General features: G+C 33.5%; 1 long non-coding RNA gene across 1 annotated transcript; it reads right to left on the reverse strand.

The window, feature by feature from the left end:
• Nucleotides 1-7,375: 7,375 nt before the first annotated feature.
• Nucleotides 7,376-12,207, reverse strand: LOC120246224. Its single transcript, XR_005531986.1, has 3 exons — nucleotides 12,072-12,207; nucleotides 8,140-8,257; nucleotides 7,376-7,578 (listed from the first exon to the last, which is right to left on the reverse strand). It is a non-coding gene; the product is annotated as an uncharacterized LOC120246224 (long non-coding RNA).
• Nucleotides 12,208-17,622: the final 5,415 nt, after the last annotated feature.

The raw sequence follows: 17,622 nt of genomic DNA on the forward strand, positions 1-17,622 counted from the left end.
AGACTTCTCATCAGAAACCGTGTAGGGAAGAAACAAGTGGGGTGAAATATTAAGATGTTAAAAGAGAAAAAAAAAAACCATAAGCTTAGATTTCTATATCCAGCCAAATTATCCATCAAAATGAAGAGAGAAACAAAATTTGAAAAAATTTATCTGCAGCAGAAGTACCCTACAAGAAATGTTGAAAGAAGCTATTCAGGAAGAAGGAAAATGATAGAAGTCAAAACCTCAGAGCTACATAAAGAAAAGAAGTGCTGGAAAATGAACAACCGAAGCTAAAATCAAGTTGTTTTTTTTTTTTTTAAATCTGACTTAACATGCAAGATAACTATTTGAAGTAGTGACACTATAATGTAGTGAGTGATTATAGCAAAATGGATATTGAGGAATCTGGGTACGGTTAAAACATACGTGTAATTCTTTAAGCCTGACCATAGTAAATTACAGAGGTTTTACCTGGCAGGCTTTACAAGGAAGTTGGCCCTCCCTGTAGCACAGCCAATGTATCACAATCTCTGAAGGTAGTTAGAGTCAGGAGTTCAGGCCCATCTGGCTGCTCATGTTTTGGGCATATTTGCTTTCCTAATCTTGAAGCTTTCATTCATAGATAATTTTATCTGGGGCCTTGGACAGAGATTTTCTTCAAGCATCCCTACTGAGGTGTCTTTATGAATAGGGGAAGGAAGAGAAAACCTTGAAGAAAATTTCCCTCACTCTGACTCAGAGTAGATACTCTAGATATTCCCCTCACCCTTCCTCTACCCTAGGATCCATAAAATTACCACAGACTTTTTTACAAGCTCCTTGTGTTCTCCTCCCCCATCCCCCACCACCCCACAGCTGGTGTAATAAATTAATAATATGAAGATTATAACCTGCTTTGACAGGGGGTTAGCGAATGGCTCCCTCAGCATGAGCTCCCATTGGGAGGAAGTGAAAACTCCAAGGCAGTTGGGATTGAAGACACAGCTTCTATAAACATACATAAAAGAAGTACAATCACAAGATATATTACTTATGGATCCTAGAAATATGATGGAAGGTGTGCACATGGCCAGGAGAAAGGCAGTCCTCTGTCCCAGGTCATGAGTGAGCAGGAAACAGAAAGCAGGGCCTCACGTACTTACTATCTATAAGGTGCTTAAGATAGTGACCACTAACTTTTTGCAGGCTCAACTCTAAGTGATTATTTTAAAAGATTTTCTGGGAAAAGCAATCAAGAATTTGTAGCAAGTCTTTATTTAAATGTCCAGACTCTGGGTGTAAGCAGGGCTGCCATGCTTCAAAATGGATAGTCGGCAACTCAAAACGGTTGTTTTCTCACCACACTCCCTCAAGAGCAGGATGTGCTGCTCCACCTGACCTTTGACTGTTTTCACTTCCATGGGGGCAAATGGAACAGAGGGTGCTGGAGATTTCTCCAATTTTAGACTTTTGCTTATACTATCTTTGTATGTTATTAAAGGCTTAACTCATTTATCTTTAACTTGTTGCTTTAATTGGCTACTCCAAGATCCCACATCTCAGTTGTCTTCCAGCTCAGCTGAGCCCTTGATGAATGGAGAAAGAAACAAATATCATGAGGGATAAGAAGGATGAATTGGGAACACTTTTACAATGTACCTTTACTACACATGAAAAAATACAGTGTGATTTGAAGTTACAATTAGATTATTTTAAAATATATATTACAAACTGTAAGGCAGCCACTGAAATTTTTTAAAGTAATATAATGATATGCAAAGACAGGAGATAAAATGGAACCATATGAAATGTTCAATTAAAACCTCAGAAAAAAATAAAATAAGATAAAACCTCAGAAAATAATGAAATGAGGGAGGAAGAAACAAAGCAGAGATGCGATTAATAAAAAAGAGTTATAAATACGGTAGATACTAATTTAAATATATCAAACTTGCATGTCAATGATCTAAATACATCAATGAAAAGATGGAGATTGTCAGAATGAATGGAAAAAATCATGACCCAACTATATGTTATGCATAGTAAAACATTTTAAATGTAGTAACACAGACTAAAAGGAAAGGGAATGGAAGATATTTCATGCTAAAAGTAATTAAAAGGAAACTTAAAAAGGACTTTAACTTCATCCAGGATAGATTTCAGAGCAAGGAAAATTAGGAGGAATACAGAGGTGCATTACATAATGATAAAAAAGTCAATTTCCCAAGTTAAATAAATAAATAAATAAATAAATAAAGACCCATAACTCTCTAATATGTATGTATATAACAGCAGAGCATCCAAATATGTGAGGCAAAAGCTAATAGAAATGGAAAAAGGAATAGATAAATCCATGGTTAGAGTTGGAGACTCCTCTTTCAGTAACTGAAAAATTAAGCAGGCAGAGAATCATTAAGCATAATTGATCCAAATAGCACTGTCACGCAACATAATCTAAATGGTATTCATGGAATAATCCATAAAACAACACAATACAGTATTCCTCTCATTTGCTGGAAGATTCACCAAGATGAACAATATCCCAAGCTATGAGACACATCTTCACAAAATTAAAAGCATAGATATTATACAAAGTGTTATTTTTCAAACCACAAATAATTAAATTAGAAATCAGCAACAGAAAGATAGTTGGAAAATCTGCCAATATTTGGATATTTAACAACACCTTTGTAAATAATGCATGGAGCAAGGAAGAAGTCTCAGGAGAAATTTAAAAATACTTTGAAGTAAATGAAAATAATAATACAACTTATCAAAATATATAAGAAGCAACAAAAGCAGTTCTTAGAGGGAAATGTATAACATTGAATGCAGATGTTTGAAAAAGTAAAGCTCTAAAATCAATAACCTGAGGGTCTTACTTTGAAAATAAGAGAAAGAAGAACAACTTAAACCTAAAGGCATGCATAAGAAAATAAATAGTAAAAATAGAGGAGAAATCAATGAAATAGAAATCAATTTAAAAAGTAAAGAAAATAAAAAATGGAAGCTATTTTTTTAAAGATCAGTAAACTAGATAAACCTTCAACTAGACTAAGCAAGAAAAAACAACAACACCAATTACCAATATAAGAAATGAAATAAAGGCCAACACTGTTGATCCCAGAGGCATAAAAAAGTATAACAAAAGAATACTATGAACAACTCTATACCTTAATATTTGATCATTTAGATGCAATGGACCAATACCTTGAAATACTAAAGCTTAACATAAACCATCTAAATAAGATCATACATATTAAAGAAATTTAATCAATAATCAATTACTTTCCAAAAGGAAATCTCTAGGCCTTAATGGTTGCAGTGGTGAATTCTACCAAACATTTCAAAAAGAAATGGTATTGATTCTCTACAATCTCTTGGAGAATCTACAAGCAGAAAGAACATGTCTTGACTCATTTTATGGGGCTGATAATATCCTAACAACAAAACCATAGAGTATCGTAAGAAAGGAAAGCTACAAATCAGTATTTCCCATGAGCATAGATGCAAAAAAACAAACAAAACAAAACAAAAAAACAAAAAATTCAAACTTTCAACAAAATATTAGCAAATAAATTCAGCAACATATTAAATCTGATGATACACTTTGATCAAATAGGTTTTATCTTAGGAATGCAAAGTTGGATTAACACCAATAATTGATTAATGTAATGCATTACATAATAGAATCAAAGGCAAATCTACATGGTGATTAAAATTGACTAAAAAAATTGATAGAATCTAAAAGCCTTTCATGACAAAAACACTCAAAAAATCAGATATAGAAAAATATCTTCAGTCTGATAAAAGATATCCATACAAACTTATAACTAAAATCATATTGAGTATCAAGAGACAGAATGATTTTCTATTAAGATCAGAAAAAAATAAGGATATATGTCTGCTCTAATAATTTCTATCCAATGTTGGCTAGAGGCGTAAGCCAGGACAATTACACCAGAAAAAGAAATAAAAGGCATCCAGATTTCAAAAGAAGATAAAATCGTTTTTAATCCTAAGGAGCCCACTAAACTTTTTAGAACCAGTAAATGAATATAGCAAAATTTTTGGACACACAATCAATATACAAAATCAATATAAAAAAACATTGTTAGTGTTATGTACTAATAGTGAACAACAAAAATAAAAATGCAAAAATGAAATTACAAAAATAATTTCATTTGTAATAGCATAAAAAATGAATACATTAGCAAAAAGAAAGACTTGAACACTAAAACATATAAAATATTGTTGAAATAAATCTTAAAAGACCTAATTAAAAAAGATGTCTTTCCTAATTAATGGAAAGACATCCTATGTTCATAAGTCAGAAGATGTGATAGCAATAAGAAGCAAATAGCCCCAAATTCATGTAGATATTTAATGGAATCCTCATAAAAAATCCAGTTGCTTTATTTCTGTAATAATTGATAAGGAGATCTCAAACCTCATGCATGGCCTTCAAAAGTCAAAATTATTTTAATAAAGGGATGTTTGATGGACTAATACTTTATAATTTCAAAACTAACATAAATCAAAACTTACAGTAATTAATACTGTGCTGCAAGTATAGAAGAATGGAACGGAGAGTACAGAAATGAACCTATGCAGTTAACAATATATTTTATAAGGGTGCCAAGAAGATAAGAGATGAGAAAATATCCTTTTCAATAAATGGTGCTTGAACATTCTCATGCAAAAAGCCATGTTGGCTAAAGTACGTCACATTATACAAAATATTAATTTAGAATGGATCAGAGGCCTAAATGTAAGATCTAATTCTGTAAAACTCATAAAATTTTGTGACTTCATGGCAGGAAATTGTTTCTTAAAGATGGCACCAAAAGCATACGTGACAAAGAAAAAGGAGATAATTTGGATGACATCAAAAGTAAAAACTTTTTTTTTTTCTGCAAATGATACTGACAAGAAAGTTAAAAGAGGAAGTGCTATCATTAAGATGGTAACATTGGGTTTGATGCTATTAGCTATTTTGGGCAGGCATTTGAAAGTCTATTGTACCGTCTCAGCCTGTCTTGGCCTGAAAAATTTTTGTTGAGAAATTAGCTTACAGTCTTATGGGTGTTCTTTTGTACGTGATGAGTCAATTTTCTGGTGTCACTTTCAAATTCTCTACCTTTGCCTTTTTCCAATTAATTATTATGTGCCTTGGTGTATCTCTTTCCAGTTTCCACCTATTTGGGGCTTTGGGCCCTAATGAATCTGGGTGTCCATTTCTTTCATTATGTTTTATAAATTTTCATCAATTACTGCTTTAAATAGACTTTACGCCCCTTTCTCTTCTCTTTTTGAGATCAGCATAATGTCTATATTGTTTCTGTTGATGGTATCGCATTAGTCCTGTTGGCTTTCTTAACTCATTTTCATTCTTTTTTTCCTTTTGAAGTTTGAAAAACAATTTGAAAAGAATATGAGAAGACAATCCATAGATTTGCAGAAAATTCTTGCAAGTTGTAGATCTGCTAAGAGAATTGTATCTGGAATTTATGAAGAACTCTTACAATGCAATAACAAAAAGCAAACATCTGAATTAAAAATGGGCAAAAATTAGAATAAAAATTTCTCTGAAGAAAGCATATAAAAAGGCTATATGTTCATGAAAAGATGTTAATATCAATAATTATCAGGGAAACGCAAATCTAAATGATGAGATACTTTGCACTCATTACATTGACTGTAAGCAAAGGCAGAAATAAAATAATAGCTGTTGGTGAGCATACAGAAAAATAGAAACATTGGTATTTTGCTGTTGGAAATGTACAATGGTGCTGCTGCTTCAGAAAATGATTTGATAGTTGCTCAAAATATTAAACATAGATTTATTATATGATACAGCAATTTCACTCCTAAATATAATACCCAAAAGATGAAGACCTTTTCTTCACAAGACCTTCTATGTTCACAGAAAACCTTGTATGAAAATGTTTATAACAGACTTATTAGTCAAAGGATAAAATTAAAATGTGTATCAAGTGAGGAATAAATAGAGTGTCGTATGTTCTAATCTTGGAATATTATTCTGCGATAAAAAGAAATGAAATTATTAATATATGATGCAACACAAATGTACCTCTGAAAACACTATGCTAAACGAAAGAAGCCAGTCACAAAGGATCACATACTATATGCTTTTACTTATAGACAATGTCAAGATTTGGCAAGTCTATGAGGAAAGAAAGTAGTGCTTGCTCAAGGGCAGGGGTGTGTGTATGTGTTTAGGGAGACTAGGGTGTGACTACTAATTGGTATGGGGTTCTTCTGGAGAGGATGATAGTATTCTAAAATTAGGCATAATTCTGTGAATTTACTAAAATTCACAGGGGATTCTTCTTTAAATAAGTGAATTATATGGCATATGAATTATACTTCAATGGATCTGTTTACAAAATGGCCAACGAGCACAGGAAAAGATTATTAACATCAATCATCAAAGCGCTGACTATACAAATTGAAACCACAATGAAATAACAATACACACCTACCTAGATTGGCTAAAGATGAAGCGGTGGTTGGAGAGGATGTGAAATAATTGGTTCTCATGCATGTTTCTGTTGGAATGTAAAATAAGAGAGCCACCTTGAAAAACAGTGTGTCAGTATCTTGTGTAGTTAAGTACGAATTTCCCCTATAACTCAGAAATTCATCTTCTGAGTATTTATTCAACAAAAAAGAAAGCATATGTCCACACTAAAACCATGCATGTGAATAGCCCAAGCATCATTATTCATAATTACTAGAAATTGGAAATAACCAAATGATTACTGACTTGTGAATGAGCAAACTGTGGTATATCCTTAACATGGAATGATATTCAAAAACAAAAAAGAATATAATATTAATACAGGTAAAAAACATGGTTAAATTTCACAAACTTGATGCTAAGTGAAATAAGCCAAATGTAAAAGATTAAATGTTAAATAACTACACTGATATGAAATTCTAGGAAAGGCAAAGCTATTTCAAAAGAAAGAAGATAGGGGCACCTGTGTGGCTTAGTCGGTTAAGCATCTCACTCTTGGCTTTGGTTCAGGTCATGATGTCACCGTTCAAGAGTTCAAGCACTGTGTTGGTATCTTCACTAACATTGTGGAGCCTGCCAGGGATTCTTTCCCTCTCCCTTTCCCTCTGGCTCTCACCACCTGGCATGTTCTCTCTCCCTCTCCCTCTCTCTCTTTCTCCCTCTCTCAAAATAAATAAATAAAACTTTAAAAAAGAGAGAAAGAAGATAAGTTCTCACCTGGAGTCAAGAGTAGAGAAAGGGTACCAAGTGCCAAGGGAGAGGGAAACTTTGTAGGGCAAGGAAACTGTCCTATACCTTTATTGTGGATATAGTTAAGTTGTACAAATCACCAAAATTCATCAAACTGTATACTTACTTCTGTTGAATTTTAATACATATACAAATAATATATTAATCTGAAAATGAACAAGAGAAATATAAATCGTATTTATTTTCACAAAAGTATCTCCCCAGTTCATTGCATTTGCCTTCTATGAGAAATAGCAGCAGATAGTCTGATGGATGAGTCACATCTCTGTCACTGTGTTGTAATGCTTAGAGAACCACATATTCTCTTTATGTTTAGAGATCTAGTGTCAAAAAAGAAAGCAAACTGTATCAGTTTATTCTATTTTTCATACTTATTTGACTCATATTCTCAAAGGTCAAGATAGTTACAAATTTAAATAGCAGTAGCTTTAACAATTGATGCATTGGGAAGCTAACATGACAGACTTTGTAACGAATACAAATATTAAACAATAGAGTTCTTGTCCAAATGATCTAAGGGTCTAATGCTGGCAAAGTAGTTGTGTGCAGGGGCACCTGGGTGGCTCAGTTGGTTAAGAGTCCCAATCTTGATTTTAGCTCAGGTCGTGATCTCACAGTTTGTGAGTTGGAGCCTGATGTTGGGCTCTGCGCTGATCACACGGAGTTTGCTTAGGATTCTGTGTCTCCCTCTCTCTCTGCCCTCCTCCCACTTGCTCTCTCTCAAAATTAAACATTTAAAACATTGTGTGCAGCCACCTATGTATGATAGTATATAATAGTATATGCTAATATAATCAAGACAGGAGCTAATTTACAACTCAATGGAAGAATTGACAAAGTGTGAATTTGAATTGGGTCTAGAAGTATTGGTAGAGTTTTACCTAGATGAGGAAGATCCATTCAGATAAAGAAAGCTTTGTGAGAAAATCCCAAATGTTTATTTCACAGTATTGGTCAAGGTGATGATGTTTTTGCTTAGTGTGAGTGAGGAAAGAAAATCTAAAACACAAAAATAAATAGAATTGATTATTAACACTTTAGAATTTTTGTGTAAGCCACAAAGCCATGAAGATTTTTGGAGAAGCATAGGCTTGTTGAACGTGATCAGATCTGTATTCTCAGAAAAAAAGGATAAACTGCAGCAAAACAAAACAAAACAAAACAAAAACCCACAAAGGAAGTTACAGACAACAATTACGAAACCTGAATAAGGGGAGCTGCTATGAAAATAGACAGTTTGGCAACTACCTGAAGATGCATTTCAGCAGTGAAACCAACAGGTTTTGAATTCTGATTAGATTACAATGTGCAGGCTAGGAGGAACTTAATGAAGAAGACTTCTGATCTAGGTGAGAATGAATAGTGATACTATTGTTCAAAACAAAAGACAAAAAGAGAAGAGTCAGTGCTGAGTTCAATTACAACTATGCTGAATTGTGGAAACACAGTAATATTTTAAAATACGTTCCTAGAATTCAACATAGTGTCGTCTGGAAATATGTGTTCATAAACCATGTATGTGTCAGTGGTAGTCGCATCCATGTCGACAATCTCATGATTGTCTTTTGCTCAATAAGGAGGGGAAACAAAGAGAGAAATGATGGGTCTTAGAAGCACACCTGGTCAAAGGAAAAACCAAAGAAAGAGACTTAGGAGGTCAGAGACTAAGGCGAGTCCCAGTTGTACATACGCTATGGAATCAAGAGGAATGTTTTTGAAAAAAAAGTCTTAGTAAATAGCCTGTATGTTACAGAAAGAAAAGTGAAAAATTACGAAAAAAAAGACAATTAATTTATCAATTAGTACTTATTTGGTCTGATTAGAAATAAAGTATATACTTACAAAAATTAAATAGCAAGATAAGAAATGAATTTTTTAAATTTTTATTAATTTTTGAGAGAGACAGAGACAGAGTGTGAGCAGGGGAGGAGCAGAGAGAGAGGGAGACACAGAATCCCAAGCAGGCTCCAGGTTATGAGCTGTCAGCACAGAGCCTGAGGTGGGGCTTGAACCCACAGTGGTGAGATCATGACCTGAGCCGAAGCTGGACGTTTAACCCGACTGAGCCACCCAGGCACCCCAAGAAATGAGTTTTTAAATTACACCTCATATGAATATATGGAGTTGTAACATTTAGCTGTAGACACAGCTCCGACCTCAGCAATTTTTATTAAAATAACAATATAGTGTTTGCTTTCAAAAGAGTAGCAATTTGGGGCATTATCCAATTCTAGTAACATCACCAAGATTAATAATATCACGAACTTAACCAAATTGAGATCCGGTACTTTTCATTACTTTGCCCGTTGTTTAGACATGCACTGTGATGAAAGATCTGTGATTAAAGATTTTCCTTAAGCAAAAATTGCAGGTATTTGGAATAACTTATAAAGCCAAGTTCTCTGTGTATACACAGAGAAAAATTAGATTTTTTTTTCCTTTATAGGAGAAGAATGCTAACAAATTTCTCAAATTTTCTTAAAGGCTCTAGTCTGATCTGTTTTCAAGTATGTTCCTATTATGGGTTCATATATAAAGATATTTCCCAGAAATAAAAAGAATGAGGAAACACAGTCCAGAGAAATAACTTTTAAAGAAATTGTCCCACAAATACCAGTGCGCTCTCTCTTTCTCTCTCTCTCTCTCTCTCTCTCTCTCTGTCTCATTTGGCTCTCTAATATACTTCTTTGCAGGGCAATGATATTTATTCTGCCGAATCTGTAAATAAACCCATTGAGTTAGATACTCTTCTTTCCCTGTAATGCAATATTGAGTGTTAATTTTGGAAAGGCCAGTGTGTTTATTTCTATGTCAGTGCTCCAACAGCACATGTGCACTGTGATACCATTTCACTTACGAGCACACTATTAGCCTTTGAAAGATAAGATTTTGATTGAATATAGGAGCCTGAGTGGCTCAGTTGGGTAAGCATCTGGCTCTGGATGTCGGCTCAGGTCATGATCTCCGAGTTTCTGAGATCCAGCCCTGCATTGAGCTGTGCACTGACAGTGTAGAGTCTGATTGGGATTCTCTCTTTCCCTCTCTCTCTGCCCCTCCCCTACTTCTGCACTCTCTCTCTTTCTCAAAATGAATAAATAAAATTTAGAAAAAAAAGATTTTGAGTGATGACATTATCATTGTTAATTTTCGGTATTTTGAATAATAATCATAAAGAACTTTTATAAGTAAATATAATAAATACTATTAAAATTTGAATACTTGAGTATTTGTTAAAATAACAATATAAGCTTTTTTATTAGAAAACATTTTAATGAGAATTATTTTATTTAATTGAACTTATATTCATCAATTTGTAGAGAAAGGAAAACACTGAGGAAATGAGTATATTGCTCAATATTCAAAAATTCTAAAGTTCAAAATGGCCAATTGAGAATGATGTTTGCCTCACCTTGTCACAAATAAGGAAAGGAAGGAAGTAGGGTAGAGAGGATGGAAGGAGGGAAAGAAAGAGGGAGAGAGAAAGAGAGAGAAAGGAAGGAGGGAAGGAAGGAAGGAAGGAAGGAAGGAAGGAAGGAAGGAAGGAAGGAAGGAAGGAAGGAAGGAAGAAAATGAGGAAAGAGGCCTTCGAAGGAAGAAGGAAAAAGCTTTGAACATAATAGCTGAAGGAATAAAAAATGTATAAGCAGTAAATTAATAAGGTGATTGTGAACATAAGAGAAAATGCAACAAATTTCTAGAAGATGAATACAGTTATGCACGATATATAAGAAGCCACAACAGGGCCACAGCAGGGCTGTATCAAAAGATGAGAAAATTTGAAAAGAATCTGGGAAGCTCCAGTCTTGAAATCATCAGAAAGAACAAATGAACAAGCATGAGAAATAAGGGTGGAAATAAGAAGATAATTAAATGTTTGTCTAAACAAAACTGACCGTCTATATCTAAACAACCCTCACCCACTCAACTACCCTGGTGTACAGAATACAAGAAGATTCAAATTTACTCTCTACAAAAAAAATAATAAAAATAAAAAATTAGAAGACTCTTCTCTGAAGCTAACAAACCAAAGGAGACTATAACAGTTAGTGTGGGTAGTAGACATATTTGCCATTGGTTTCCCCTCTGTTCACTAAATAATAGCTAAATGCCAACCACTGGTCAAATGCTTCCCATGTTTACAAAGATCACAGTCAGCTCTTTTAGTGCCTCAATTTAAAACATGAGTGGAAAATCAAGAAAGACATCTTGTAGCAGAAAGAGAATGACCAAAATAAATAGACAATCTAACCAAAATTTAAACCAGATAATTTAGAAAAATAAAGTTTTATATACACTAATTAGTATGACCAAGGAGAGTCAAGAAGACATTTCATTCATAAATAAAATCAGGATGTATGAAAAAAGAAACAATGGAAGAACAAGAATTTTAAAACAATAAGGGTCAAAATAAAAAACAAAAGGGTTTCAAAGTACAATTGAGAAGATCCCCAAACTCTATTGCAAAAAACAAAACAAAACAAAACAAAACAAAAAACAAAACAAAACTGACAAAAATGTTCTGAGAGAAAAAATGAACCATAGAAAATCTAACTAGGAATGGTCAGTTTTATTAATAAGTCTAGAAACAGAGAAAGAAAAATTGGAGAAGGAAATCATTGAAGAAATATCACTGAAAATGATCATACTCTATTCAAATCCACTGGAATTTCTTCACATCTGAGTATGCCAGACCTAGATCCAACTAGACAAACCACCTTGCAGATAGTTAACTATAAAACCAGGACAAAAAGAGCTCCCTACAGAAACTGAGCAGTGAACAGAGCAGATATATTGTCAGAAAATCCACGCTTACTAGGAGAAGAAAGGCCGAGAGCTGTACCAATAATTACCATCTTTGAGGAGCTACGATTAGTCCTTTGGGCAACCAGCAGGGAATGCACATGGGAAATCTCAAAAATTTTCTGCCCGAGGAGCCAGGACAACCAAACCTGGACACTATGAACATTGAAGAGAGTAACGAAAATCCCAGAAAGGAAGGAGCTGGAGCCAGAATCTCAAAACTTTGTGTTACTCACATCACTGAGTCATATCTAAACTTTGCATGCATGGACTGGAACCACAGCAACTCAAACAGAAAAAAACTTCAGCAGTGAAAAATGTTGCTGTTGTGAATGTTGCTACCCTGAATATATAATGTAAGCAGGCAGGTTTTGGTGGAGTAGAACTTTCTTGGAGGTGGGGTGATGAGAAATTTAGTTTATCTATCTGCAATTTCACCTCGAGGCTAACTGGAGTCCACAGAACACATAATAGAGGCAAGAGTGTACATGGAAATATTAGTCTTCCTGTCTGCTAAACAAGAAGAGAAGCCAGCAACTCATGTGCACTGAAGAGGGTAGGCAATCCTGATTGGGAAAGAGTCAGAGAAAAACACCTCTGGAACTGTTCAATCTCAGATATAAAAACTACTTGCTAGAAAAAACAAATGAAAACAAGGAAGAAAAACAAAATGAGACAAAAACAAAACAAAAGTACTTGTTAAAAATATTTATCACAGAAAAATACTTATCACAGAAAAATAACAGAATCTGGTATCAGATTTAACAATTAATGATGTCTATGATACAATCTGAAATTACCCAACATGTGAAGAACTAAGAAAATAGAGCACATTCTAAAGAGAGAAGATAATCAGTCAAGTGCAACCCAAGATAAACTAGATGTTGCAACAAAAATTTAAGAGCAGCTATTATAAACTATCCTTAATGAGGTGAAATATGGCATGTTTTCAATGCGTGAAAATCTTGGTATTGATATGAGAAGTCTCAGTAGAAAAATAGAAATTATAATACAGAACCAGATGGAAATTCTAGTAGCAACAAAAGTAATGTTTTAAATAAAAATTTAATGGATTAACTTAGCTAAATAAATATGACATAGAAAAGAGTAAGTGAACTTAAAGATGGCGAGGTAAAAATTATCCAGAGTGAAAAACAGTGGGAAAAATATGAGAAAAAAAAAAAAAAGACACCAACTCAGGGACTTGTTAGATAATATCAGATAGTCAATGGAAATGGAAAAGCCAAGAGAAAAGAGAATGCCTGGAGGAAACAAATACTTGAAGAAACAATAGTAGAATATATCTGAAATTTAAAGATGCAAGACGCTGAACAATGAAAGTGCAAAATAAACACCAGAGAAGCCTACATAGAGACACATTGAGTTAAACTGTTTAAAGTCAAACACCAAATACTGAAATCAACAAGTAAGACAACAAACTGCCTACAAGGAAATAGCGATCTAATTAAAAGCTTACTTCTAACAATGAAACACACAGGCCAGAAGAGCAAGAAAGAAATCTTGAAAGAGCTTAACAAGCATTTAAAGATTTTAACACTTCTGGGGCACCTGGGTGACGGAGTCAGTTAAGTGCCGGACTCTTGGTTTCAGCTCAGGTCGTGATCTCTTGGTTCATGAGTTCCAGCCTCACCTGGAGCTCTGTGCTGATTGTGGGAAGCCTGCTTGGGATTCTCTCTCTCCCCCCCATCCCCCCACCTCTCTCCTGCTCACTCTCTATCAGGATAAATAGATAAAATTTAAAGATTTTATAATAAAATAATAAATATATAATATATATTTTTATTATATATATAATAAAAATAATTTTATATAAAATATAAGGATTTTAACACTTCTATTAAAAGGCACAGATAGTTAAGAAAGGATGAAAATTAAAAAGGCATAATCATATGCTTTCTTTAGAAAATACACTCTAAATTTAGAGAAACATATTAAAGGTAAAGAAATGGAAAAAGATAAACCATTCCCTAATCCCATTCCTATAAAGCCAATATCTTTCTGTCATCCATGTATCAATCTATGAATCCATCAAAACTTCCACCTGAGATGTTTACATAATAATGTTCATGCAATCCTAACATTGCATTTTTCTTGGTGGTGTAATGTGTGCTGCAGTGAACTTTCTGTTGTTTTATTTTTTTCACATTGCTTCAACTTTTTGCAGAAAGTATAGATCATTTTTTAGAAAATGTGAAAAGTTTGTTCAAAAACACAAATTCATATTTAAAAAAAAAAGGAACCAGAATTGAAGAACAAAAGTTTTAAAAATAACTAATAATAAAAATATATAGGAAATTAAAAATATTTGCAGAATAAGATACCATCGACTGAAGAGTAATAGCTTTGACTATTTGAAAAACAATACAGTTTGTGTTTAAAAAAAACTAAAAGGACACAGGCTGAGATGAATATACTTTTAAAAGTGTTCATAAATTAAATTTTAATATCTGATATCAAACAGTAAATTGGTCAAATTACATTAACTGAATCGTCACAAAAGGAAATACACACATGAGGATATGTTCATCCTCACTAGCGAATATAGAAATGTATGTAAAAGCAATAATAAATAATTTTTGAAATATTTTGATTGACAAGTGGATCAGAAACGAGCCCACCCATGTATTGGGTTGATTTCTGCAAAGAAAATAATGGCCCCCTTACCAGAGAAAGCATAAATAATGTCAGAAAGAAAATAATAAAGACTCTTTATTATATCTATATAACAAAACAGAGTAGTTTTCACTGAAAGTAGATTTTGGGACAATGTTTCTCTGTTTAAATAATGTTATTCAACAATCACGTATTTCATTTATTGTCATTGGACAAAAAATGGTTTTTTTTTAATAGACAACAAAACAGTTGAGACATCATCTAAAACTGGAGAATGTTATTTTGTAAGATGGTGATGCCAAACAGAGAGATTAATACTCTAATACCCTTGGGGCGCCTGGGTGGCTTAGTCGGTTAAGCGTCCGACTTTCGCTTAGGTCATGATCTCGCGGTTCGTGGGTTCGAGCCCCGCGTCGGGCTCTGTGCTGACTGCCAGCTCGGAGCCTGGAACCTGTTTCAGTCTGTGACTCCCTCTCTCTCTGACCCTCCCCTGCTCACGCTGTCTCTCTCTCTCTCTCTCCTAGAAATAAATAAAACATTAAAAAAAACCAAACTCTAATACTCCTCTCATTTCTCCAACCCACACAGACATCTTATGTGCTTGTTTGTTTGCTTTATTTCTTTCTTTCCAAGGAAGTTAGGAATGTAGAGTGAGAAGGGGAGGGGTCAAAAGAACAGCCCATTGATATACTGATAATTTAGACAGTTATCTGATATCACCTCTTTCTTTAGCTCTCAGAGCCAAAGCTTGTTAAATATGTTCTCTCTCACAGAGAATGTAGAAACTTATTTGACTTGAAATGGTAGAGCCGGTATCTATTCCAAAAGATGTCTGATTCTAAGGTGGGGTTAAAGGATGATTTTGAATAATGCATCCTAAGCAATTCTGAGATTTTGAATAGTTTTTATTAAAAAGCTTATGTCTCATCTTTAATAAACCTAACTATATTTCTTAATCTATTTTGCATTTGAATTTATTTGAAAATAATTAAATGTATGGTTATTTTTAAAGTTTAAATATATTCATTTCTATTTTTGGTCCTTTCTTTAAAAACCGAGCATTTTTTTTAGGCCTATGGACCAATTCTCACCAGTCAGGCTATAAGGCTACATTCACTGAATAGTTGCAAAGATACTATCAAAGGAGGAAGGGTACTTGCTATTAAGAAAGTGGTTGAAAACATACAATGGAACTAAAACCCCAATGTATTATTGTAGGTAGTAGTCATTCCGTAGTCTGGAATATTTTATTATGTAGAGAATTCACTTATACACATTTGATAACAATGAGTGAATCATTCATATATGTGTGTCATTTTGAAATATCCTAAGATAGTATAGACAAAGTTTAGAACAAGTATGCACATAATACTTTTGGGATCATATACCTGTATCTATATCCAGAAATGTGCATCAAAGAATACAAAGTAAAGAAGACTATCCTTCTTAAGGATTGTTATCCAGCAGTTCCAGGGCTGGGTATATACCTAAAGGAAATGAGAACAGAATATAGAAGAAATATCTGCACATCCATGTTTATTGCACCATTGTTTACAACAGCAATAGATATGGAAATGATGTAAGTGCCCATCAGCAGATGAATGGATAACGTGGTATAGGTAGACAATGGACTATTATTCAGCCATGAGAAAGAAAGGAATTCTGCCATTTTTGACAACATGGATTGACCTTGAGGGCATCATGCCTAGTGAGATAAATCAAAGAGAGAAAGACAAATACTCTATGATATCACTTATATGTGGAATCTACAAAAGTCTAACTTGCAAAAACAGAATAGAATGGTAGCCGCTGGGGCTGATCGGATGGAGGAATGGAGAGATGTTTTTTAGGTATACAAACTTGCAACCAGTAGATAAATAATTCCTGGAAATCTAACTGGCAGCATAGTGATTATAGACAACACTACTCTATTATAAACTTCAAAGTTGCTAAGAGACTAGATCTTATTTAACCCCTCTACAAAAAAGAAATGCTAATTACATGACGAGACAGAGGTGTTAGCTAACTTTCTGTTGGCAATCTCATCACAATATATAAGTGTATCAAATCAACACATTGTATACCCTAAACTTACACAATGTTATGTGTCAATCATATCTCAAAAAAATAAATGTTTAAAAAAGGAGGCTATAGATAACATTAAATCATTTGTATCCTAAGTTGAAAAAAATCTGTTCAGGACGCAGCCTAAAATATTTTAGTAAACTCTGAGATAGTTATGCAGAAAAAGTATTTTAAAACTTTAAAACAACATTAAAAAATAAAGATGCTAATATAATTTATATTTAAATATATTTCCATATCAAACATTTACTTACAAGGAAAGTTCTGTCAAATTTCCTTGGGTATAAGTACCTAAAGTATATATATTAACTATATATATTTGTGAATAGACATTTATACGAACAGTATTATATTGGATTGTTGTCCTCAATGATTTAGGCTTTTTTTTTAATGTAATTGGATTGTACATTCTCATTCATTGATGTTTGACTTACCAACTCATTCTGTTAGAAACAAATGTGTGTGCCCATATAACATTCTTAACTCGATTTGAATGTACAATGAAGTTGTTCGCTGATTAATATTTAGACATCCAGGTTTTCAAACGAAGGCAAGTATTTTACCTCTTTTTTCAAACAATTGGGTGGACAGACTCTAAGGAAGACATCATGATTTCCAACCACTGGTATCCATTCCTTTGTATAATCCCTTCTACCCCTCAAATGTGGGCTGAACCTGTGACATACTTCTAAAACTAGAATACAGCGAAGGAGCAAACCTGAAATAATAGATAAGAAGATGTGTGTGTGTGTGTGTGTGTGTGTGTGTGTGTGTGGTGTTAAGTACAGAATATAGTATAATAAACAAGGAGTTTTCAAAACACTGTGAAATGTATCTCTATTATC

The sequence above is a fragment of the Hyaena hyaena genome, unplaced genomic scaffold (assembly GCF_003009895.1).
Source record: "Hyaena hyaena isolate Hyena2069 unplaced genomic scaffold, ASM300989v1 scaffold_455, whole genome shotgun sequence".
Classification (NCBI taxonomy): domain Eukaryota; kingdom Metazoa; phylum Chordata; class Mammalia; order Carnivora; family Hyaenidae; genus Hyaena; species Hyaena hyaena.